At 36.5% G+C, this 25,864-nt stretch overlaps 1 protein-coding gene across 7 annotated transcripts in view; it reads left to right on the top strand.

Annotated features, from left to right (window-relative positions):
- oprl1 (opiate receptor-like 1) overlaps positions 1 to 25,864 on the top strand; it is a 318,025-nt gene that overhangs the window by 94,514 nt on the left and 197,647 nt on the right. The window lies entirely within an intron of this gene.

Below are 25,864 nucleotides of genomic sequence, written 5' to 3'. Positions count from 1 at the left end.
CTGTCTGTCTGTCTGTCTGTCTGTCTGTCTGTCTGTCTGTCTGTCTGTCTGTCTGTCTGTCTGTCTCTCTCTCTCTCTCTCTCTCTCTCTCTCTCTCTCTCTCTCTCTCTATCTATCTATCTATCTATCTATCTATCATCGTACATCCTTCTCTATACTCTGACTTAGACCCTGATGTACACCTTTCAAAATTGTAATTACTTGTTGCGTAATGACAAGTTTGGTAGCCGTGATGAGCGTGAATGTGGCCAAAAGAGATAGGACTGGAGCAGGGATGGTGGTTTTAGTGTTTAACAAGTGTCGAGATTTGCAGAGGAGCTCCATAATGGATATTTTTGTTTTGTATTTAGCTTACACAGCAAAATCCTCTGAGTAAAATGTATTCAGTTCAGAGTATTTTGTCCCTCTTCTTCAAATAGGGGCAAACAGGTTGGAAATAAGTAAAGCTGCTGTTTGTGAAGTTGCTTATTGATCATGTTGATCAATGTTGATCAAAGTTCAATGTATTATATTTCATATAGTTGTGTTGAGTGAGGCCAACAGGGAGCACTCAACCTCTGGTCTGTGTGGGTCCTAACGCCCCAGTATGGTGAAAAGGACTCTATACTGCTCAGTGAGTGTTTTCTTTCGGATGAGACGTTAAACCGAGTTCCTGACTCTCCGTGGTCGTGAAAAATCCCAGGATGTCCTTAGAAAATGAGTAGGGGTTTAACCCCGGCATCCTGGCCAAATTTGCCAACTGACCTCAGTCCGTCATGGCCTCCTAACCATCCCCATATCATAATTGGCTTCATCACTTTGTCACCTCTTCACCAATCAGCTGTTGTGTGGTGTGCGGTCTGGCGCAAAATGGCTGCTGTCACATCATCCAGGTGGATTCTGCACACAAGTGGTGGATGAGGTAATTCCCCTACTGTGTAAAGTGCTTTGAGAAAGTGTCTAGAGATGCGCTATATAAATTTAAGGAATTATTGTTAGTTGTAGTTTTGTGTTTCTCTTCTGTGTTTCTGCTTAGCAACATCAGGTGTTTATCATCAGTCCTCAATCATCACCTAATTAACTGTCACGTTCGGTGAGGGGAAAAAGGAGCGAGGACTCAGGTGCAGCAAAAAATGGGTGTTTATTAAGAATAAAATAAAAACAAAAAGGCAAAACAAACAACCCCGAGGGGGAAAACTCTAATAAAACAAATAAACGAACAAACAAACTTGACTAGACTGGCAGGACTGGCAGGACAAGACAGGGCTGGACACAAGACAGGAAACAATTGACGACGAACTGGCAAAGGACTGAAAACATGAGGGGGGTTATAAAGCAAAAAGTAAATTGACACACAGGTGAACACAATTAACTAATAATGGGTTAACAAGGAGGGAGGGACTAGACAATAGACGGGAGAGCGCATGACACAGAGAGACAATACAAGCCATGCGCTCACATAACACAACACTGAAGCACACGACAAAAGCACGTGACCTTAATGTAAACACCGAGCCACGTGCTTTGACAAAAGACGCAAGACACGAGCACACGATGAATGAAAGCACTCACCGTGCGCTCACACACGCAGCGTGCATGCTTCATCCCAGCGCCGACCAAAACCGAAACCAACAAGACTGATACGCTGGGAATGAAACACCACGCTGCTGACAGACGAAAACACAAACACTAGTACAAGAGCGCGCGCGTCTGACGGACGCAGTGCGTGCGCGGCCACATCAAGCGGCATCGCGCACACTCTGCGTACACCCTTGACGGCGCGCGCGCGCACACAGAGACAGAAACAGGACCGGACATGGGTAGTGTCAGAGCTCTGCTACCAAAACAAGAATTTACAAAGACCAGAGTGGCAGAACCCTGACATTAGCATTAACTCAATTTAGAGAGGGTTTAAATACTACCTAAACTGAGTAAATTTTACCCAGAGGAGTTTGCTGTGTATGGTTAACCCCCAGGGGTCTAAGGGTGTTTTGGGGCCATGGAGAAGTTTTGACATGCACTGACATTTGTGTTATTTTCAGTATCTTAAAAAATATTAATAGCTAAAGTGTGATAAGACAGTAAACAGCACAAGCTGGGCTAAAATACCTAAGCAGCATGTTTGTATGTGTTTGTGCTCTTTAAAGTTCAGCGGTTGCTGGCTCTCTTTCCTGAATGACTTTAAAATGAGTTTGAAATATTGTTACAGTAGGATTGTTATATTGTTTTATATTGATTGTTATGTTGCTTGTTACAGTTATGATGAATCCCGACTGGTCCCACATCAGCTTCACATATTGGGCCAATCAGATGAATACTAACTCACTGTAAATGACCAGAGCTTTTCACTCCAGTCACATTTGACCTGACGAATCCCCCCTTCCACCCCTACTCCTCCCCTTTCTCCTGATAGGGTGGCACGGCGGCCCAGTGGTTAGCACTGTTGCCTCACAACAAGAGCGCCACTAGTTCAAGACCCATACCTGGCCAGTTGGCATTTCTGTGCAGAGTTTGCATGTTCTTCCCGTGCTCGCATAGGTTTTCCCCAGATTCCCTGATTTCCTCTCACTGTTCAAATACATCCCATAAAAGTAAATCATAAGACAAACTGTTAGCCAGATATATCTCTTAGCTACTCCTAACATTCAAAAGCAGGGGAGTTCTTGAGATCTACTGTACCTGAGCTCAAACTCCCTTTTCGGCCTTCAAACAATAGGGAGCCCCAGGCTTGAGGTTATTCTAAGGTTTCCATATCCTGGACCAGTCCGTATCCTGAGCAGCTGCTCTGGTAGTTATGGAGGAGTGGAGAGCATGAGACTGATTCCTGTGATGCTCTAGGGACACACGAGTCTTCGCTGAGGTCCAGCTTTCAGCCTCCATCACCTAGGCTGCAGCTTTGCGCAAGACATTTGGCCAGAGTAGAAATGGTCGTGCCAAACTAAGCCTGGTTTCTCTCGAGGTTTTTTAATTCTTCACTTTTGCCAATTGGTAAAGTATTTTTCCCTCGCCGCTGTCACCACTGTCTTGCATGGTTCAGGATCTGTAGAGCTACCCATCGAAGGTTTGCTCTTCAGTGTTTGGACTGATTATTAAACCACACTGAACTGATCTAAACTGAACTTAAACACTGAAAACTGAACTACACTGTTTCAATTTACTATGATCTTTTATGTACAGCTGCTTTGACACAATCTACATTGTAAAAGCGCTATACAAATAAGGGTGAATTAAATTGAATTGAAAATGTCTTTAGTAGCATTGACCGCATCTCCAGCTCAATCCCAAAACACTTGCAAAAAACAGAGAAACCCCACTGCCTACAATAGTAGCATTTCGAGAGCGATATTAACAGAGGAACACTCTCAGTGAACAACTCTCAGTGGATCCTCTGAGAGGACAGTTGATGGTTTCTTAGCAACGACAGACGCAATGGGAGCACATGCTTATAAACGCGTTAAGTTGTGAAGGAAACAAGTCTTGTTTTTCCACATGGTTCTAGACGCAATATGCGAACGACCCCTAAATCAGGTTTAAGCTTTACTTTCCATCTCCTATGAAACACACAGCTGCAGAGATGAACTTACTCAACTGTCAGTCAACCCAAACAGATGACTAATTTGCATATTGATTAAAAAGCTCCATTTTTATTTCCCATCGCCTTTAATTGTATCGCGCCAATGGAGTGTCTTGATGGCTCTCAGTGGATCAAACCCGAAAGCAGAACCGAAACGAATAAATAACATTAACAATCAAGAATCTGAGGCATTAAAGAGGAGGGGAACGGTGGATTTTCAAACTAGACAAAAGACAAACACTATCGGCTTGTTTTATTTCTGGGACCAGAACAGGTAGATTCCCATTTCAATTTTAGTTTAATTTTTTTTTATTTTACGCAGTTACTTTTAACAGTCTAATTCAATCTAAATTAAATGCAATGATGTTAGAAGGATAATGCAAATAAAAGTCATTAAAGAATAGTATGAAACTGCAGGGTCGACTCTGTTCCCTTTAAAAATGTATCTGCTTGCTAACTGATTGCAGTCATTTGCATTGAGGATGGATCTGGCTCTCGATATTGTAATGAAAACAGAGTGAGCAAGAGAGAGAGAGAGAGATTCTGAGATAGTTAATTCAAGCATGAAGAATCAGTTTGGCAGAGATTAAATGAGATTTTGAAGCCCCATCGATGTTTAGGATCATTGCTCTAGGAACACAAGAGATCCTCTGAATCATCAGCGATGACTTGCTCATAATAATATGATGTAAAAGGATAGAGGTTAGGTGGAGGAGTATTTGACGTCTTTCAGATTTAGGTGATAATAGTGTTGCATTAGCACAAACAAGCTAAAAGGGATAATTCACCTAAAAATGACAATCATGATCATTTAAACAGGCTCGTGGTGCTATGAGCAGCCATTTGCCACAAAAGGAAGTGATACAGTTTCAAATATAAATTCATGCACATATTTGTTGCAGTCTTGAAATTATGACTTTGGACATGTTTTGTTTATTACTTTTTTCCTGACAGTTATATTGTTTAGGCAGAAACAAGCTTCAATATGTGTGGTGTTTTGAGGATGAGAAAATTCGGTAACACTTTATAATAACTACACACTATGAATCATTTACTAAGCATTAGCATCTTGTGAATTCATTATTTGTTAAGCATTACCTCTACATTAATAGACATTAATAAGCAGTTTATAACTGCAGCTACAAATGCAGTATTCTTGAATTATAACCACATTTATAATGTGCTTAATTATTGTGTTTTCATACTTAGTTAATGATTTATTTTTCATTACTAAATTAAGTATCGCATTATTTACAAACCAGTTTTATTTTAGAGTAGTTGAGGGTTTTTAGGATCATTCAGAATGAGTTAATAAATGATTAATAAACTATTGAAATCAACATTTATATATTTTATTATTCAGGCAAATACTAATAGTTAACTAATATGTTAATAAATGCTTTATTAACTCAACTTCATGCAGTTTTGTGACCTAATCTAAAGTGAGAACTATTCATGCTTTATAAATCCCTTATAAATGACTATTTAAGGCTCAGAATCAAATGAACAATAATCTTTGCAATCTTTTCTAAAAAGTAAAATTACTGTAAAGTTTAAACATTGCTGAATAACAGGAGTGTCAAAATACGACATAAAACTGAATAAAACAACAATATATAATAATTTTACAATATATTAAAATGTAATGTTTAAACTCTACAGTGATTTTATTTTAGATCAGGTTGCACAGATCTATTTTTCATTTGAAGTACAGTTTTATTTGTGTATCTTTAAATGAATAGGAATGAATAATGTCATTTTTCTTGTTTAGAATTTAACTGAGCCTTTATTTGTCATTTATAACGGATTTATAAAGCATCAATAGTCCTCACTTTAGATAAGGCTACAGAACTAGAAGAAGTTGAGTTAATAAAGCATTTATTAACATACATAGTAACCATTAATATATGCCTGAATAATAAGACATATTTATGTTAACTCATTCTGAATGATCCTAAAAAACCATCAACTACTCTTAAATACAAATGGCTTGTAAATAATGCAATACTTAATTTAGTAATGAAAAATAAATCATTAACTAAGTATACAAATACAATTATTAAGCACATTTTAAATATGTTTGTAAGTCAAGAATACTGCATTTGTTGCTGCAGTTATAAATTGTTTACTAACGGCTATTAATGTAGAGTTGATGCTTAACAGATAATGAATTCATTATTTGCTAATGCTTAGTAAATGATTTATAGTGTGTAGTTATTATAAAGTGTTACCGAAAATGCTTTCAATTTCATTTTTCAGTTTCATTTTTAAACAAACTTGCCCATTTGACTGCATAATTAGTTGCTATACATCAACTCATGCGAGTGATTTGAATTCCTTAATCAGCAACAAGTAGAGCTCAATAAAATAAGCTTTTCTCTGCATATGTATTTATTAATGTACAACAACATTTACATTAGCTTTTTCATTTAAAATATAATGGATTGCATTTCATGTTTAGAATATGTTTTAATATTCAAAACAGATTTAAATTAATTGAACATGGCAATCGCTGTATTTATTTAATTATTTATATGTTTATTTATTTATTATAAAATAGTGCTATGATGTAATTCCAAATGTACTGTATAATAATTTTGGTGACTGCAAATAAATGTAATAAAATGAAAACACAACTTGAACATCTCAATCAGTCTTTTAAAATACAATTAAGGGAATATTTTTTATTTATTTTTTATTTTTTAATAGAGGAAGCGATGGTCTGTTTAACTTTAAAAACTTTAATTAATTAAAGTTAAACTAAACTTTGGTCAGGTTGCAGTGAAAAAAAAAATTGTCGTCCTAATTTTCGTTCCTAACAAGTTTCTACTGAAAAAAACGAAACTTAAAATTAAGCGATGATGACAATAACTATAATAAAAATATACAGACTTTATCATTAATAAAAACCAGACGAGAATGTCATTGAGGGACATTTTTTGGAAAATATCCAATCAGAATTAACCTTTGAATGTGTGATGCATGAGGCACACACGCACATTTGAAAAGTAACTGGTCCACAGTAGATGCAGGATATCATCTATGGAACAAAATCAATGCCAGATGTATTGGAATAAAAAGCTTGTCGAATAGCAGAAACTGAAAAAAATAATACATGGAATTAACAAATGCTTGCATTTTAATGATTTGAATTGCCAGGGTTCGTCCTGAAATTTAAACACTATACTTTTTATTATGCATACTATACTAGATTACTTGCATTAATCTACTGTAGTTGTTTTACAGCTATAGAGTATACTATAATGCACCTCAGTTTACTGTAGTAAATATATATGTATATATATATATATATATATATATATATATATATATATATATATACATATATATATATATATATATATATATATACATATATATATATATATATATATATATATATATATATATATATATATAATAAAGTGTACCACAGTATATATTACAGTTTTTTTAGTTAACTATAGATCAGTGTTTCTCAACTACACTTCTGAAGGACTACCAGCTGAACATTTGCCATGTCTCCTTAATCAAACACTCCCTGATTCAGATCAACAGCTAATTAGCAGAGACCAAAAGAGCTGTAATGGGTGTGACAGACAAAGGAGACATCGAAAACATGCAGTGTTGGTGTTCCTCCAGGAACGTGGTTGAGAAACACTGCTATAAATAATGCTACAGTATTCAGTATCATTCATTACCACAAATTCTTAAATATAATATTATATACAGTATAATGCACTTTAGTATTATTCAGAAACACTATTAATTACTATAATATAATAGTTTTGCATGTGAGCTCATGTGAGATGGAAGACACTAAAAGGATCATGTGTGCTTGATTATTTGTAGTAAATGAAACACAACATTCATTCACACTGAGACTGAAGAACGTGTTTTTATAACTTTGCGTTTCATTAGCATTCTCTTTGAGTTCAAGCACTAATCCTGTAGTCCAGTTCATTTCATTCCTTCATTATGCATTCATATTTTTGATTTATTCATCCAAATTCTCCACAATTCCAGACATTCCCTATTATGTAGTAAATTCCATTCTTATTACTGGAATTTTTGACATTTTCAGCGTTTCCTTGGCATGGAAACAATCTTGATTCATGTAAATTCAGGGTAATCATGGCATATATGTGAAACGACCAAACCCTGTACTCATACACTGCTGTTCTCGCATGATATATCCAAATTCACATTATCCTGATAAGATGATACTTCAGCCTCTCTCAATGGGAGAGCAGGAATTGTTTATCAGCCATTTGCAGTATCATCTCCAGGATTTCCAGCCTCTTCCTTCAGTAATTTAGAAGGATTAAGAGGCATTTGGCGAGTAATGACTTTGATGGTATATTGGAGCACAGACAGATTTGTCCATAATCTTTGGGTATTTGTGAAGCTCTCCTTAATAAGGACTTTTGGACTGGCTGGAATAAAGATATGTTCAGGTCTTCCTAATTTTCAACCCCCATATAGTAGCCAGCACATTATGTACAGTTGAAGTCAGTGCTATTAAGACTTACCAGACAAATATAAAGCACCTTTTTTCTTCTTACTTGAATAAATCCCCCCCGTGTGATATTTGTATATATCGCCCTGTGTAATATTACTTGTGTATATATATATATATATATATATATATATATATATATATATATATATATATATATATATATATATATATATATATATATATAATTAGGTCAAAATTAGGTTGTTAATGCATGCAATTAGTTTGAAATATTTAATGCGTTAAAAAAATGTATGCAATTAACGCAGTTGCAGTTTTTTTTATTTCCTGTTGTGATCGATGTGTGTTTAACATGCAAAGAAATATGGATAAGACCAAGGAAGCACTTTTTAAAGGCAAGTTTCAGTATAAAACATTACATTACCAGGCTCCTCCAGAGTTTCCTGCAATTTCGGGTGTTGTTTTAATAGAATTTGATAACGCATGGCGAACGGAAAGACAAACCTCCGCATTTCGTGACTCAGTGGTCCTTTAAGGTAAACAAAAATTGCTGTTTACATGGTAGACTCTTAATAAGAGTATTATCTTAATCATATTAAAATCGGGAGTATTGGTGTACATGTAAATGAAGTACCAGATGAAGTTGTGAGCTGTCAAAAACAGCGCATTCCTCTTACTTTCATCATGCGCCCTCCAATGTTTTAAGTTTGACGTATTTCCCACTTTAACGCAACTTTTGTAAAGTGTATGCTTCGCGTTGTTGTGTCAGAATCCTTGAGAAATACAGCCATACTTTAGAACGCTTAGTTTAAGCAAATTTGATGAACGCGATCATGCGTGTTGAATCTGAAGGGAGTCGCTCCGGCTGCCCTGTCCTGCGTGCGTTGTGTGTGTAAGAGAGTGTGTGTTGTGTCTGTGTGTGCGTGTGCGTTTCTTAGCAGCAAACCTGCCTAAACATCGTTGTTCGTAGCCACAAAATCAAAAAGTTACAAATTGCCGATTGCGTTACACTCTCAGCTCACATTATTCAAAAGAAAAGGTCCACATTGTCCCTCAATGTCAACAGACTGGACTGTTTTAGCAACTGGCTCCACCATAATAAATCTTTAGCAGTGCTGGCATGACGTTGATATGGAACTGAAACCCTGCTCATTTGTTGCGCGCAGACCCTGGCCCCACCCACAAACACTGTAGAAAGAAAAAGAGAAAGACAAACACTGCAGCAGATCCCGGTTGAATTATGCCACGGAGATGCTGTGCTCTGAAGTGTGAGGGAAAGTTAGTGTCATTTTCTTTACCAAAAGATAAGGTTGTGAAGAGTCAGTGGTTAAAGTTTCTTATTGCAAAAATATCTCAGCATTATAGCACCAGCCTTGTGCTGTGTTCCCGTATTTTTCTTACAACTGTTCAGTAATCTACACTTATACAACGAGGGATTCATCGGCCGTTGTTAAAGGAAGGATCAGAAAAGACAATTGACGTATGGGACTTTGTTAGAGGCAGACAGGAACTTTACAGTACACAGTTCATGGATCAGTTTCTTCCTCCATTTCACAAGTGTAAGTAAGTGGTGCGATAAAAAATGGTTGCCTCCTTGTTTTCTCTAGCTTGCAAATTATGTATTTAATTGTGTTTTGTTACTTGTAAACTCTTGTACTGTATCTGGTTAACTTTTTATATTTTCATATCATGTCTAAAGGCACGTTTGTGGATTTAAATGCGTTTGTCAGCTCGCAATCCACTGCCGTTTGTCATTATTATGCCCACCATCAGCTGTTCCTAAACACGTTGCGGTCGAGTTTCAAAATAGTTCAGCTTTAATACTGGATGAGTGTCATGGTTAAGAATAGAGCAATATGTTGATGTTAAACTTTGCTTTAATGCACTCCTGCATTGGGCTCACACATATACTCTGCACTCTGAATACTTCAAAATTGTTGATAAGCCATGGTGGGCATTTCTCTCTGTATCATGCTGAATACACTCGACCAATCACAACAGACTGGGTCATCGGACCAATCAGTGCATATTAGCATCACACTAAGGAGGGGTTTGAAAACAAATGAATTGCTGAACGAATCATATGGGAGTCGTTAGGATAATTAGGTAAAAATAAATGCATATCATAAGAAAATGAAAGTGTTCTTTGACCTTGCATGCATATCAGACTGTTGATGGAGACCCCCAATACCAAATCATGACCTTTTTTAATGAAAACAGGGGCTCTTTAAGCCATTTTTGACTAAATGATAAAGAAAAACTGGTTGAAAAGTTGAAGCACATGCATTGTCAGCTTATTGAACATAATCAGGTTAAGAATGCACATGTAAACGCTCTTACTAAATCATGTTGACTGCTAAGTCACAACTAGTGACGCGTTATGGCAAAGGTCATATAGGCAATGGTGGCAGTGTTCCCTGAGGCAGCGTCTAAACACACTCCACTTCACTATGTGAACTCAGATTCACAAGACTGTGGCCGCTCTCTGTTCCACCTGACTGCTTTTCTCATTCGCAAAGCATCATGACCTTCACTCGTAACTTTATTCAAGCTGCTCCCTGTGCTTTACTTCACCATTCCCTCTCATCTGTGGGTGTCTGCTCGAGATAAGTCTCTTGACCTGCTAGAATTGTATCACATGTATACCATTTTCAAGAGTCTTTTTAAAACAGGAAACGAAAAGAAATGAATGCTGTAGGATTAACTAAATTCCTCATACACACATTGATAATTGTTTTGTTTTTTTTATCTCAATGATTAGATTATATAGGTATAATTTTGTATCTTTTTTACAGAAAATATGCTTAGTATAACAACAAGGTCTGGATTTAATTATTTATATTTGCATATATATATATATATATATATATATATATATATATATATATATATATATATATATATATATATATATATATATATATATATATATATATAATTATATGGCACTAAATGAAGAATCAGGCATCTTTTTATATCTAGCAAGACCTCTGATTCACAGTAGAGGACTAACAAATTAATGAGGAACCTGCCTACTTTCAAACACATGGCTTAATTATTTGATGAATCACTCTACCCCCGACACTACAATTAATCACATTTAGAATTTTGGTTCTGAAGACTCATTCATTATGCAGCTTTTATTCAGTCATTTAAATTCTAATCAGTTCAAATAACAAAATTTTTTGCAAATGCGATATTTGCACAAATACTACGCCATTTTTTATGAAGCTTACAGTAATTCTGTAGCAGCAGTATGGCTACACAATATATAGCTTCAGCATTGGTATCGCGATGTGCAAATATGCATCAATCACACGACAGAATCTGCGATTTTGAGTTGTGATTTTAATGGAAATAGTTTAATAGCAATAACATAACTACAGTTTAAGTCATAATTATTAAACCCTCTGAATTATTAGCCCCCTCCCCGTCTGTTTATTTTTCCCCAATTTCTGTTTAACAGAGATTTTTTCAACACATTTCTAAACATAATAGTTTTGATAACTCATTTCTAATAATTGATTTACTTTATTTTTGCCATGATGACAGTAAATAATATTTGACTACATATTTTTTCAAGACACTTATATACAGCTTAAAAAGACATTTAAAGGCTTAACTAGGGTAATTAAACAGTTTGGGGTTATTAGGCAAGTTATGGTATATTGATAGTTTGTTCTGTAAACAATCAAAAAATAGATAGCTTAAAGAGGCTAATGATTTTGACCTTAAAAAAAATATATAAAAACTGCTTTTATTTTAGCTGAAATAAAACAAATAAGACTTTCTCCAGAAGAAAAAAAAATATTATCAGACATACTGTGAAAATTGCCTCGCTCTGTTAAACATCATTTGGAAAATAAATTTAAAAAAAATAAATAAATAAATCCAAGGGTGTTTAATAATTCTGATTTCAACTGTAAGTATAACCCTATTTCAGTGAACAAAAGTATTTTTGAGGCATGTGACTATAACATTTCAAGCTAATATAAACTATTTGTGGACAAGTATTTATCAAATTTGTAGCTTTAACAAAGATGAATTGTATTTTTTTATCGCAATGAAGACAAAACAGTGATTTTTTTTTTTTTTTTTTTTACATTTGTTTGCATTGCTATTTTTCATTTGAACTCAATACTGTTTGAATATCCAGAAAACCATAAAGCACTTTCATTTGTACATTTGTGTTATTGTATTCATTTATGCTTGTCATTTTTTAGAATTTTCATACTTTATAATAAACGAACTGATTACAAAATGACGACAATGTAAAATTATGAACGTTTTATTTATTTATTTAAATCATCTTATGAAATGACATTAATATTGCAATATATATATATATATATATATATATATATATATATATATATATATATATATATATATATATATATATATATATATATATATATATCACAGGAAAATAAATTGTTGCAATGTCAGTTTTTTCCAATACTGTGAAGCCCTAATGCCGAGTTCAGACTGCATGATTTTCAAACTAGTCGTGTGTCAGATGTTTTCACACTGCTTGACTATCTGGGCTAGCGTTTTGCCGCTGCTTTGTTTACACTGCAAGATGGATCGGCGACAGGGGCTTTCACATTGCACGACTTTACAATAGGCACATTCGCAGACAACTTCATCCAAACTACGTCTCACAGCCAAAACACGTAGTATATCTTTTATTATTAACTACATAACGAGAAAGAAGCCTTTAACGGGGTTGAAAATGTACATATTTGCTCACCTGGGTTAGAAGGGATCTAACAATCTCTCCTCAACTTTCTGTATGAAACGTCAAACAGACACGGGTGCTACCGTCAAACCTCCACTAGTTTTTCTTCCATTTCCTGGGTCCAAATAAACCGAAAATGAGCGCTTTTAACTTCTCCCTCAACCTCCCGCTGGCCTGCAGGTACTGTACACACACACACACACACAGACACAAGTGAATGCTGCTCTCTCATTGGCTGTAGGCGATAGGCGATGTTATTTTCAGTTAAAACTCGTTTTACACTGTATGATTTGAATCGCCGACAGCTCCAGATATTTAGCACACCAAATATTTCACAGGCATTGGTGATTCATCAGCGATTCTCTTAGATCGCGTCTTTGATAGTTCCTACTGTGTGATTGTCACTCACATGCACGAGCACCGATTTGCCTGTTATTTCAGGCCTTTGTCTGTGATTTCTCAAAACCTGTCAGTGAGTCAAAATCGGGTCTAATATCATGCAGTCTGAACTCAGCATAAGCAGCAGTATTGACAATATATACTGAGCTTGGATTTGTGATGCTGTCAATCAAATATGTAGTGTTTTCTAGAAGAAGAAACAGATTGGTTGGTTGACATTTAGGCAATTTTTATGTTACATTGTGAATGTTAATAGTTTTCACATGTTTTGTGTATGTGTTAATGAGCAATCCTACACAGCACCTCATAACTAATGATACTTTAGGGAAACAGATTTATTGAGTGTGTAAATTATTTGCACTGGTTTTGTTGAACAAAAGAAACGATTCACTTGAAACATCTGTTGTCAATGAAACAGATCATACACTTGCATCAACATCAGATTTTAACACAAAGAAGGTTCAGCAACCTTTTGTCAAACATTTTTTTTAACTCAACATTTATTTATTTTGATTCAATAACAAAGTTCTAATTAAACCCTACTAAAAAAAAATTATTCTTTTTTTATATTTGTATGTATTTTACTCTTAAAGAAAAGGTCCAAAAGCTGTCATTAGAGTAGGACCATTTCAAAGGCAAAACTTTGTATTTTATTTACCTCTAAAAGGTGCAATTTACATGTGGTATTACCATATGTTCACATGAATCTCCTGAGACCACTCTTGTTTGGATTTTGTAGAGACCCTTCAAATCTTGTTTACTCTTGAAAACTGAAGCTGCTTTACAAGTGACCAGTTGGAAAGAATGTCGATTGCAATTCCAATTTTGATTGCAGTGTGTGTGTGTGTGTGTGTGTGCGTGTTTGCAAAATAACACAGAATTATGAATATCTTGGTTTTTTGTGCTTTCTCACAACACATCTCATTATTTTCATGTTTGCTCAGGGGTGCGCTTTCGAAAACTATTGTTAGCTAACTAAAGTCGCAAGTTTTATCATAACAAACATACTCAGTTGATTTGGCATTTCCCAAACCCATAGTTCCAATGAACATTCGCAAACTGCAGTGCAAATTTGTATGCTTGCAACTACACCTCTGGAGCTGTAGTTAGAAACATTGTTCCTGGCTGTGTCCTAGCAATCAGAATATGTGTTAGCTAAGTGATTTTATATGGAATATTCTCAATAATATTTGTAAAGGAAACATATACTATAGGTCTATATTTGCCTTTAACATATATTTCAGTTAATAAAACAATAAGGTTTTACTCTAAAGAAGTAGTTCACCCCGTTTAGAGCATCATAATGGACATTTTACGTTATAACTAACGTGGTTCAAACTATAGATCTGCAACAGAGCAACTACCGTTTTGGGAAACTATGATAGTAGTTTTGTAGTTGTTTGGGAAACGCAAACAGCATTGTGTGCCACAAACAGGACAGGTTATTTCTGTATGTGTTTATTCAGAGTTCACTACAAATGCCTACGTACTATGGCTATAGCCAGGGCCGGAGTGGGACTCTTTTTCAGCCCTGGAGTTTCAAGCCTCAGACCGGCCCACCTCAGTTCACGACTGACTATATTAAAATAAGGTCATTTGCAATTCAGTTTCTAATTACACTTTCACGTCTTTTTTTTGAGAAAACAGCTGCTTTAGAACTTTAAATGTTCAACAACCCTAACAGTATTATGTGTCTTAATGATAAAAATGAAAAATTATGTGTTGCAATTCCAATTTTGATTGCAGTGTGTGTGTGTGTGTGTGTGTGTGTGTGTGTGTGTGTGTGTGTGTGTGTGTGTGATAAAAATGATAATGATAAATTTTTAATTATAAAAATGAAAAAAAAAAAAAACATACTCGAGGTTCAAACCCGGGACGGCGACATCATAATCTAACGGGCTAACCACTGGACCACAACAGTTGTATATTAAGAAGTGATCTGAGTAATATCATCATTAACCTGCAGGCTGGTTATATATAAAAAGAGCAGAGCTGCGGTAAAATAATGAATAAGAAGACTGTGGTCAAGTAATTAAATTAATTAATTTAAAAAGTGTGACTGCTGAGAGCAACAGATTCTGGAGCTAGGGACACCGGCCCTCGCAGCCAAAAAACGGAACGTCCCACCAGGAATTCATCCGGTCCTCCCGATTAGCCAATCCGGGCCTGGCTATAGCTTTAGGTTCTTTTGCAAGTTAGTCTATATTGCTACATTAGCATACAGCAGTCTGTATACCCTAAATCCTATGTTTTCTGCTGATAATGACATTTTAAAATGTACAGGAGTTCTAGGCTCAGCTTACTGTTAATCACAGTGTAGGTTACTGTCTAAAACTCTCAGAAGTAGTGTGAATGGTGTCGAAACTTTGTACATTTTAGTATAATAATTTAGAAGAATATTTTCTTTTGTCTTACCTCCTCTACCGTGCTTCTGTCCTCTGCAGCAGCCAAATTTTAACCTTTCGATAATATTTCAGCATCTGATTTTAGATTTTTTGCCACTGCCTTTCCTTTTTATGGTCCATCTCTGCAAATAAGCTTGTGTTGCACTTACTGTTTGTTTGACATTCTTGCCAGATTACGTTCGATTAAACTCTGATTGTGTCAGCCCCTCTCAAAACCAGCCGGCTGACACAGATCGGGCCAAATGCTTAACATTTAATAATAATAATAATAATAATAATAATAATTATTATTATTATTATTATTACTATTATTATTACTATTATCATCATCATATTCACATCTTGCAAGAGATAAAAACTACCTGCATGTAAAAATAATACATATTAAGAAATATATATATATTTTTAAAAAAACTGACCGGCCCACATTTAAAAACTGGTCTGGCCCTTCTGGCATTAGCCAGAATTGCCAGATGGCCAATCCGCCCCTGTCAGCACACCACACACCAGCTTATTGGTGGAGGGGAGACCGGGGTGGTTAGGAGGTCATGAAAGACAGAGAGCAGGGGGCAAATTTGGCTAGGATGACAGGGTCACATCCCTACCCTTATCAGGGGAAATATTAGGATATTTATTGACCATAGAAAGTCAGGATCCTGGTTTTACATCTCATTTAAGGTATATGGTAACTATACAATACATTGCTCAGTATTATCTCTGCTCTACTTTCAGTTTCTTTTAATTTTGACAGTCAAGACATCACAGTAGATGAAATGCAGAATGAAATTATGTTACATCAACACTCATGCAAGAAAAACTATATATATATATATATATATATATATATATATATATATATATATATATATATATATATATATATATGTATGTATATGTATGAAGAACAACTTAGCCACATAAAACATTACCTAATACATTAAATAAGCTTTATATTTTAATAAATACATATAAATATAGCAATATATAAAATATATCATTTTTTTATTTATTTATGAAATTACAAAGCTCATTTTTTACAAAGCTTATTTATTATATTTATTATATTATATTATTATAAACTGGCTTATTAAATTATATGTTTGACCTGAATTATTCCTTCTTTATATTTTTGCTAAAAATAAGTGGTACGTTCCCAGACTCTGCATTTGCCTTCAAGTTAAACGGTCTCCTAAGATGTTCCTCTCGAGCTGTCACGAGAATAGATGAAATACTCAAAGATTTCTATCTCAATTTTCCTTTTCTGTTGAAAGGATGACATGCTTTCAACTTTTTGAAAGGGCATCTTTTCATCGCTTTGGATCTCTGCACTAAATTGTCTGACCTATCTTAGAAGAATTTCCACCAAAAACACTGTCTACAGTTATGAAAAGCATCAAGCAAATCCTTCCTGTAAAGGCAGATCTGAGGAAAATTGGTGCTCTGGCAAACAGTATGCTCCATTATGCAATGCTGGCATGAACAGAAATAGCTGTCAGCACCCTTAGGAGGAACGTCAGTTAATTCCTGTCCAACGCCACCAGTAATTCGTGTGACTTGAGCTTTAAATGCTCAACATTGTGTACTGTCAGAAAAATAAGCGCTACTGACTGAGGGACAATTAGCAGGCATGTCTGGAGAGCATATTCAGCTCTGCCGCTTAGCAAAAAGCAGCTTTAAAAGACCATATTCTGCTTGTGAATATAGCTAAGGTGTACTGGACCAGAACAGTCATGGTTAATTAGCTATTACATGACCATTTACACCCTCTTCATGGCCTTCATTTTGTTACCTTTTTTATTGCCTAATTTTGTACACTAATTTTGATAAATAGTTTACTGTATATTTACATAGTAGTTAATATTAGTTTATATATATAATATATAAACTATGAGAAAATAATGGAATGATGTAATAATGAAACTAACTAATAAACAAGCTAACTAACCAACCGTAAAGGATGTCTTGTAGCAAAGTGCTATGCAGGTAAAACCTCACGTCTCTGACCTCAAAAGGTGCTCTAGCGACAGACGCTAGAGGCCATGGTCAAACAGATACTAGAGCAATCGACTCCCATGGGGGCTCGTCCGGGATGGGAGTGAAGTTTAGGGGGGTAAGTGTAATGGAGGCCAGCTAGCAAAGAGCTGTGCAGGTAAACGTCACTCCTATGACCTCACAAGGTACTCTAGTGACAGACACTAGAGGTCATGGTGTTTAGCCTCCTTATTAGAGCAATCAAATCCCATAAAAAGAATTGCCGGTTCAATCCCAGCTCGGACCGGTTGGGATAACTAACTAACTAACTAACTAACTAACTAACTAACTAACTAACTAACTAACTAACTAACTAACCAAGTGAACAAAAAGATAAATAAATACAAACATACATAAATAAATCCTTATTTAAATATCATACATCAGCTTTTTTGACATTTTTTATGTGGTTTATATATATATATATATATTATTATTATTATATACATATTCATTCATTCATATATTTTCTTTTTTCGGTTTAGTCCCTTTATTAATCCGGGGTCGCCACAGTGGAATTAACCGCCAACTTATCCAGCATGTTTCTACGCAACGGATGCCCTTTCAGCCGCAACCCATCTCCGGGAAACATCCGCACACTCATTCACACTCATACACTACGGACATTTTAGCGTACCCAATTCACCTGTACCGCATGTCTTTGGACTGTGGGGGAAACCGGAACACCCAGAGGAAACCCACGCGAACGCAGGGAGAACATACAAACTCTACACAGCCCCCTGAATTATTAGCCCACCTGATTATTTTAGAGATGTTTTTTCAACACATTTCTAAACATAATAGTTTTAATAACTCATCTATAATACCTGATTTATTTTATCTTTGCCATGATGACAGTAAATCATATTTGACTATATATTTTTCAAGACACTTCTATACAGCTTAAAGTAATGTTTAAAGGCTTAACTAGTTTAATTAGATGAACTAGGCAGGTTAGGATAATTAGGAAAGTTACAGTATAATGATGGTTTGTTCTGTTGACTATCAAAAAAAAAATATATATATATATATATTCTCACCTTGAATTATACATTATATGGGTCGAATAAGAATAAGCAATTTTTAAAGAGCAAAACAAAAATAAAAGTAATAAAAAAAATAAAAGTAAATAAATAATAACAATAAGGTTTTGTAATTGAGTCCTGCAAAAGTCTGCTAACATGATACATGCACAGCTTTAAAATGTCTTGACATCTTTCTGTCATTATTTTAGCCCTTGATCTCCTCATGTTTATGATCATTCTGCAGTTGTGAAGCCACCACTTCGGCTGTGGTTCTGCAGGTCCTCAGGCCTCCTCTGAGGGGTTTTACACTCCTCTTTCATCTCCTCTGCTCCATCCCTGCTGGCTCAGCCTGCTAAGAGCTGTTGTTTGCTCATATGTTCATGCTTGCTCCATTTGCACTGTTACAGCAGCTGTAAATGTTCCGGAAGCTCCAGGCTCTCTCAGAGCTGTATATCAAAGCCGTGGAATGAAACACGAAAGTAGTCCTCCATGAATTCCGGAGGTTAAATATGAACAATCTGGCTGTAAAATGTGGGAGGACATGAGCCTACTAGCCTGCGGTTTTGTATACCTGTTTAGCACCATATATTTTCCATGTCATCTTATATTGTTTGACAGGAATAAGTATATGAACACTGTAAAAGCATGCAGTTTTACACAGCCAGACAAGAGATGCTGGTTTTTCTGAGAAACAAATGGCCAGTTAAAAGTAAATAAATAGTAGTAGAAAAATAACAACTGGACATTATAAAATGTAAGATTCAAATAGGATGCTTTTATTCTAAAATAAAAATGTTATTAATATCTAAAGCAACTTTTGGCAGTTTTGACTAGGTTCAGTTTATGCTAAAAATTAGTTAGCTGCATGTTTGTCCATGTTTTTTTTTGTAGTAGCATACTTAAAGAGCCCATAGTATCCATGAAATAGGGTCATATCTTGGTTGTAAGGGTCTCCAACAACAGTCTAATATGAATGCAAGGTCAAAAAACACTTATGGTCTTATAATCTGCATTTATTTTACCTAATTATCCCAGCGACTCCTGTATGAATCGTCCAGTGATTCATTTGTTCCCAAACCCCTCTTTAGCGCGAACCTAATCTGCGCTGATTGGACCAATGACAGTCTGTTGCGATTGGTCGACTGCCTTCAGTGAGAGAGTGAAATGCAATCAGCAGCTAATCAGCAATATAAAAGTAATCACAGTTCATACACGCTCGATAGTGTAGGCGTGAATTTTAGCTGCCAGTGGGTCAATGTAAATACAGTCGATGGACTTAAAAATACAGACGACTAATTATTTTATTGAGCAAAAACTCCAAAAACTGTCGAGGAGATCTCCTATCTTCTCACTCTGCTCTTTTCACAGACACACACACAAACACACATATTGCCCTCGTCCTTGCGCGCGCACACACACAAAACCACACACATACCTCCGGACGACAATGCGCGCGCGCGCACACACAAACACACACACATACCTCCCGACGACAGCGCACACGCACACACACACACACGGATGCACACACTACCCTCGTCCACGGAGCTCCGTAAACAAAGCAGCACGCGTCGCGTTTTTAATGTGAATTTGCACGCGATAAGAGAATAAAGCGAGTTAACCTGATACAGTACACGCGGTTACAAGTAACAAATCACAACTAAATACATTTGCAAGCTAGAGTAAACGAGGCAACAACTTTAATTGCACGTACTTACACTTGAGAAATGGAGGAAGAAACCCATCCTGACGTCCATCAGTAAGTTACTCTTTACTGATCCTTCCTTTAACAAACACCGATGAAGTATTCTTGGTAGCATGTAGTTTGCAGAAGTTTCCAGTAGTTTCCAACTGCTTGGTTAAAATGCTGAGGTTTAATCATTGGGTAGAGACTCGATAATATCCATCAGCAGTGTGACTTCAATCGACCGGCATGTTTGTGTGTGTGTGGGTGTGTGGGTGTGTCCGGGTTTCTATGTCAGAGGGCAGGGCCGCAGGTTTGAAATCTCCCGGGTTTGCGCGTGCACGTGAATAACTTGGTTTCGTTCGTACGTCATGGCGAAACACCTAATGACTCGGTATCAAGGCGACTCGTTTGAAGCACTTTGAGTCAACTCTTTTTTTAGATGAATCAATCGTTTTAAACACTGTACTCTTACAGATTTAAGCCTTAGCTGGATACTTCACTTCACTTAGAGCTGTGTTACACACTACATGGAGGGGAATTTTCAAAAACCCATAATATGGGCTCTTTAAGATAAATAGATTTCTATGAATAAATTCTTAAAATTGTGTTTATTAATATTAATTAGTATGATTATCTCCACAAACCTGCTTGCTCATCTATCATGACAAAATAATTTTCACATTACTTTAGTGTTTCTGGTAAAAATTGATCGTTCTTTTTTAACTGCTCTTATATTAGCACAACAATTAAGTAAGAAAGAAAGAAAGAAAAAAAGAAAGAAGGAAAGAAAGAAAGAAAGAACAACAAACATTTTCTTCCACCAAATTTTTATTCAACCTTCTTTACCTGTGAACAATGTCTCAAAGTAGTGTTTACATTAATTTTCAGAATTGAACAAAATAAATCCAATAAAACTAAAATTAGGCGCTGAAAATATATTACAAAATGAACAATAGATGACAGAAATCAAAATACTTTGTTTCATTACTAATAGACAGCTTGTTAAAATAACTATCTCTGAGTCTGACCAAAGAAATTCAAATTTGAATCCATCTGAATGATTTATCAACCAACAAAGCACAAACAAAATGCTGTCCTTTCCTGTGTTCTGAGTGATCGAAATGTATATACATGGTATAGGGTATAAACGGTGAGCATGGACACAGAACTAGCACTAGTTATACTCATTTTTAAGAGAGATAATAACGGTCTAATATAAATATATAATAACGGTCTATATAATAAAATTACTGTTGCTAAACTAAGCTACAAGTGCTCCTGCTAGACTCTATAGATTGGCTGAATGAAGATTGGCAGAAATAAAGAAATAAGAAAGAAAGAAAGATTCCTTCTCTGTCTTTTTTTTTCTAGAGAAAGAAAGATTTCTTCTCTGTGCTTCTTTTCAGAGAAAGAAAGAAAGAAAGACACATAGATGGATTTACAGAACAGACATAATGATACATTGTTTTATCAGGAAGCTGATTGACGTAAGAGGATCCAACACTTTCATGGCAATTCATAACTCTGGTTGAGTAGCTAATCCATATAAATTTGTACGATCTCATACAGTTTTGTACAATTTGCTTACCCCCAATGACGATTGGGTTTAGGGGTGGGGTTCTGTGCCACGCCTCCTTTTAAAAATCTTACAATTTTGTACGACTGAACTCAAACGAATTAGCCACTAAACTGACAAAACGTAAAATAGTTATGTTTCCTTGTTAGATCAGGCTGGAGGATCAGCACATAAGCACGTAAAAGAGATGTCTACCTGCAAAAGACATTGTCTGAAATGAGTGAGTGAGTGAGTGAGTGAGTGAGTGAGTGAGTGAGTGAGTGAGTGAGTGAGTGAGTTGGGGTAGTTTGTGGGGATGTGTTCTGTCTGATGGATGAATCTAGTCTGGATACCCATTTATTTCCTTTATTTCACTTTTGACCGGGAACACCACAGGTGTAACACGGTTGATTAAAACACTCAATATTCTATGAAAGAACTGATCATCACTTTTAGATGTTCAAGTGCATAGTGTGGAGAATATCATAAGGCCTTAAGGCAATCCGATATAAAACACAATATTTATGAGTGATTTAAGTTGTAAATCGGTCAAATTTGACCCGAACACGACAGGAAGGTTAAAAAATGACTTTATGGCTTTCTTGCTTGTTCATGTGCTTGAAATGTGAAATTATATATTTTTTTTACTCCACATAAAGGGCACATGAATGAATTTTTCAGATTGCTTATCTGTAAATGAGGTTTTCAGTGAGCGAGCTTTCAAATTCAGCTGAATTATATTTCATTTTTTTAATGTTGTAATTTACAAAAGGGTCCAACTAGTCTGACTTGTCTCTCTTTTTCTTATTAAATATGTGCATTTGCATAAAGGTTTTATTGCTTCCATTGAACATTTGATTGGAGCTGTCACAGACCTGGCTGTGGGCTTGACTCAGACCTACTGTGCGCTGCCTGTGGAGGACCCCAACTGGATAAATATATTTACACTGCTCAAAAAAGAAACGTCTACAGGTGGGGGTTGTGCTTGCAGCCCAGTACCATGCAGGATGTTTGGTGTTTGCCAGAGAACAAAATTGGCAAATTCACCACTGGCGCCCTGTGCTCTTCACAGATGAAAGCAGGTTGAGACTGAGCACATGTGACAGATGTGATAGTCTGGAGAAGCTGTGGAAAACGTTCTGCTGCATGCAACATCCTCTAGTGTGACCGGTTTGGTGGTGGGTCAGTAATGTACGTGGGCTGTCATTTTTTTGCCACACAGCTCTGTGTTTGCTTGTCAGGGGTATCGTGATTGTCATTAGGTAGTGAGATGACATCCTCAGCAGTGGCGTAGTGGAATGCGGGGGCCACCTTCCATGATGATTGACGAGGCTTCTCGGTGAAGATGGTCGCAGGTTGCTAGGTGGGGTTGGTAGGGGTGTCTGCTACGCCACTCTCCACTTGTGAAACCATATGCCGGTGGGATTGGCCTCCTAATGCAAGACAGTGCTAGACCTCATCTGGCTGGAGTGTGTCAGCAGTTCCTGCAAGATGAAGGAATTGTTGCTATAGATTGGCCTGCCTGTTTCCCAGGACTGAATCCAATTGAGCACATTGCAGGGCATCATGTCTCGCTCCATCCATCAACGCCACTTTGCTTTTGTCCAGGTTTGGGAGGAGATACCTCTGGAGACCCTCTGCCACCTCATCAGGAGCACACCTAGGCATTGTAGGGGTCACACACATTACTAAGCCTCATTTTGACTTGTTTTGATGCCATGTGCTCCGGACCAAAGAAATAAAGGATCATCCAGACTGTTAGCAACAAGTCCAAAATCCAGGGTCTGTCATTGTATGGAGTTGTGTCAATGGCAAATGTAACTTGCACTTTTGAGATGGCACTATAAATGCTGAAAAGTTAATTCATTCATTCATTTTCTTTTTGGCTCAGTCTCTTTATTAATCAGGGGTCGCCACAGCAGAATAAACCACCAACTTATTCAGCATACGTTTTATGCAGAGGATGCCCTTCCCATCACTGGGAGACATCCCTACACTCTCATTCACACACATACACTACGGACAATTTAGCTTACCCAGTTCACCTATTCCGCATGTCTTTAGACTTCCACTGGAGCACCACTTTTCAACAAGAACAACACTACAGTCTGCACACATTAAGTCCTGGCTGCGGAGGAAGAGGATACAGGTACTTGACTGACCTGCCTGCAGTCCCGACCTATCTCTAATATAGAATGTGTGGCGCACTTTGAGGTGCAAACTGCAACAATGAAGACTGTACTGTTGCGCACTTTAAGACTTGTTTGCAGGAAGAATGGGACAAAATTACACCTGAAACACTTCATCATTTAGTGTCTTCAGTCCCTAATTGACTTTTAAATGTTGTGAAAAAAGAATGAGAGCATTACAAAGTGGTAAATGCTTTACTGTTTTTTTTGTTTTTTTTATGTGTTGCAAGAACCAAAATTGTAATATGTGTTTGTAAACAAAATCACGAGGAACACATTAAATAGCGTGCTGTTGTATTGTCTGCAATAAAATACAAGTCAAAGTTAATTTAGAAATTACTTCTTTCTTTTTTATTAGCGTTTTCCATACTGTCCCAACTTCTTGTGATTTGGGGGTTGGGGTGTATTTGCAGATCTCTGCGAATGGGAATTGTTCTAAAAATATAGTACAAAAGCAAAGGAAAATCTTTTGAACTTAATAGTGTGCAGTGTTGATGTAAACACTCTCATACTTTTGGCCCATGTGTTGCGGTGTCTGTGATATCTTAAAATGAAAAGAAAATTATTTGCGATAAGCTGTGACAGTGCATTACTGCAGTCTTCCCATCCGACTGACACTTTAAAGCTAGATTAGCATGCTAATCTGTAGTTTTGTTGCAGTAGGTCGTCTTGTTGGCCGTAACGTGAGGTGACTGGGGGAGAGATGATAAATCTAAAACCTGAGCTGTTCTCTCCTGATCCTTCACCTGATTTCCCCTCATGAGATCACTTCGCCGTGTCTGTGCCATGGATTATTAAGCACACCATTGGCGCTAGCTGTGTGTCAGCAATGGTTTTCCCTCCGTTTTTCTGTGTATGGGATTTAAGAGCTCTACATCATATGCTTTTGGTGTTACTTGTGTCGCTAGTCACTGAAACCCTGTGGCGTTTTTTTCAGTGTAGACACACACCGTAGTCTCTTGTGTCATAGACTGTCTGCACCATTTTTTAAAGCGAAGAAATTTCTTGCTGTATTAAAGCTGATAAGAGGCAGATTTTGAAAGCAGTGGTGTCTTGTAATTTCAGAGAGAAAGAGGGAGTTAGAAAAGCATCTTTTAAAACAGATCATCGAAGATGTCTGTTTTTTTTTCTATTAGATAGTTAATGGAGGGTGAAGCAGTGGTGCAGTAGGTAGAGCTGTCGCCTAACAGCAAGAAGGTCCCTGGTTCGAACCTCGGCTCAGTTGCCGTTTCTGTGTGGAGTTTGCATGTTCTCCCTACGACCCCGGATTAATAAAGGGACTAAGCAAACAAGAAAAGTGTGTATAGTGAATGGAGAGTTAACCTTTTTTTTCCGAAGGCTTCTACATTTAGGTCAGTAAGCGTAATAAGTGCACTCAGGTTAACCTCATACCACATGAAATGATCTGAATATGTCAAGTTTACCGCTGTGGTGATGTTTCAAATATCTTGTTTTTTTTTTTGTTCTCTTACAAACAGACTGTCCACAGAGGCTCGAGTGCCTTTCTTTTTCATTCTCTATCTACCTGTATATAAAATGCATTTCTTAAGGGGGCATCATAAATCTTTTTGTAAGGAGTATGAGTGAAACAGTTTGTTTGAAATGATCCCAAAGGGGGAAACTTTCTGATGTTTTCTTTGGGCTTTTTTCCCCTCCTCAACCTGGTTCTGTTTTTATTCTGCTGCATCTTTTGTTTACATCACCTGCGCAGGGTGGGCTGTGCATCAATTTTAATGGTCTGTGGGGGAACACAATTCTAGCTATATAGTTAAAGGGGATAAGCGAAGCCACAAGGCAAA

Source organism: Danio rerio, chromosome 23, assembly GCF_049306965.1.
Source record: "Danio rerio strain Tuebingen ecotype United States chromosome 23, GRCz12tu, whole genome shotgun sequence".
NCBI lineage: Eukaryota > Metazoa > Chordata > Actinopteri > Cypriniformes > Danionidae > Danio > Danio rerio.
This window is presented reverse-complemented; position numbering and strand designations above follow the sequence as displayed.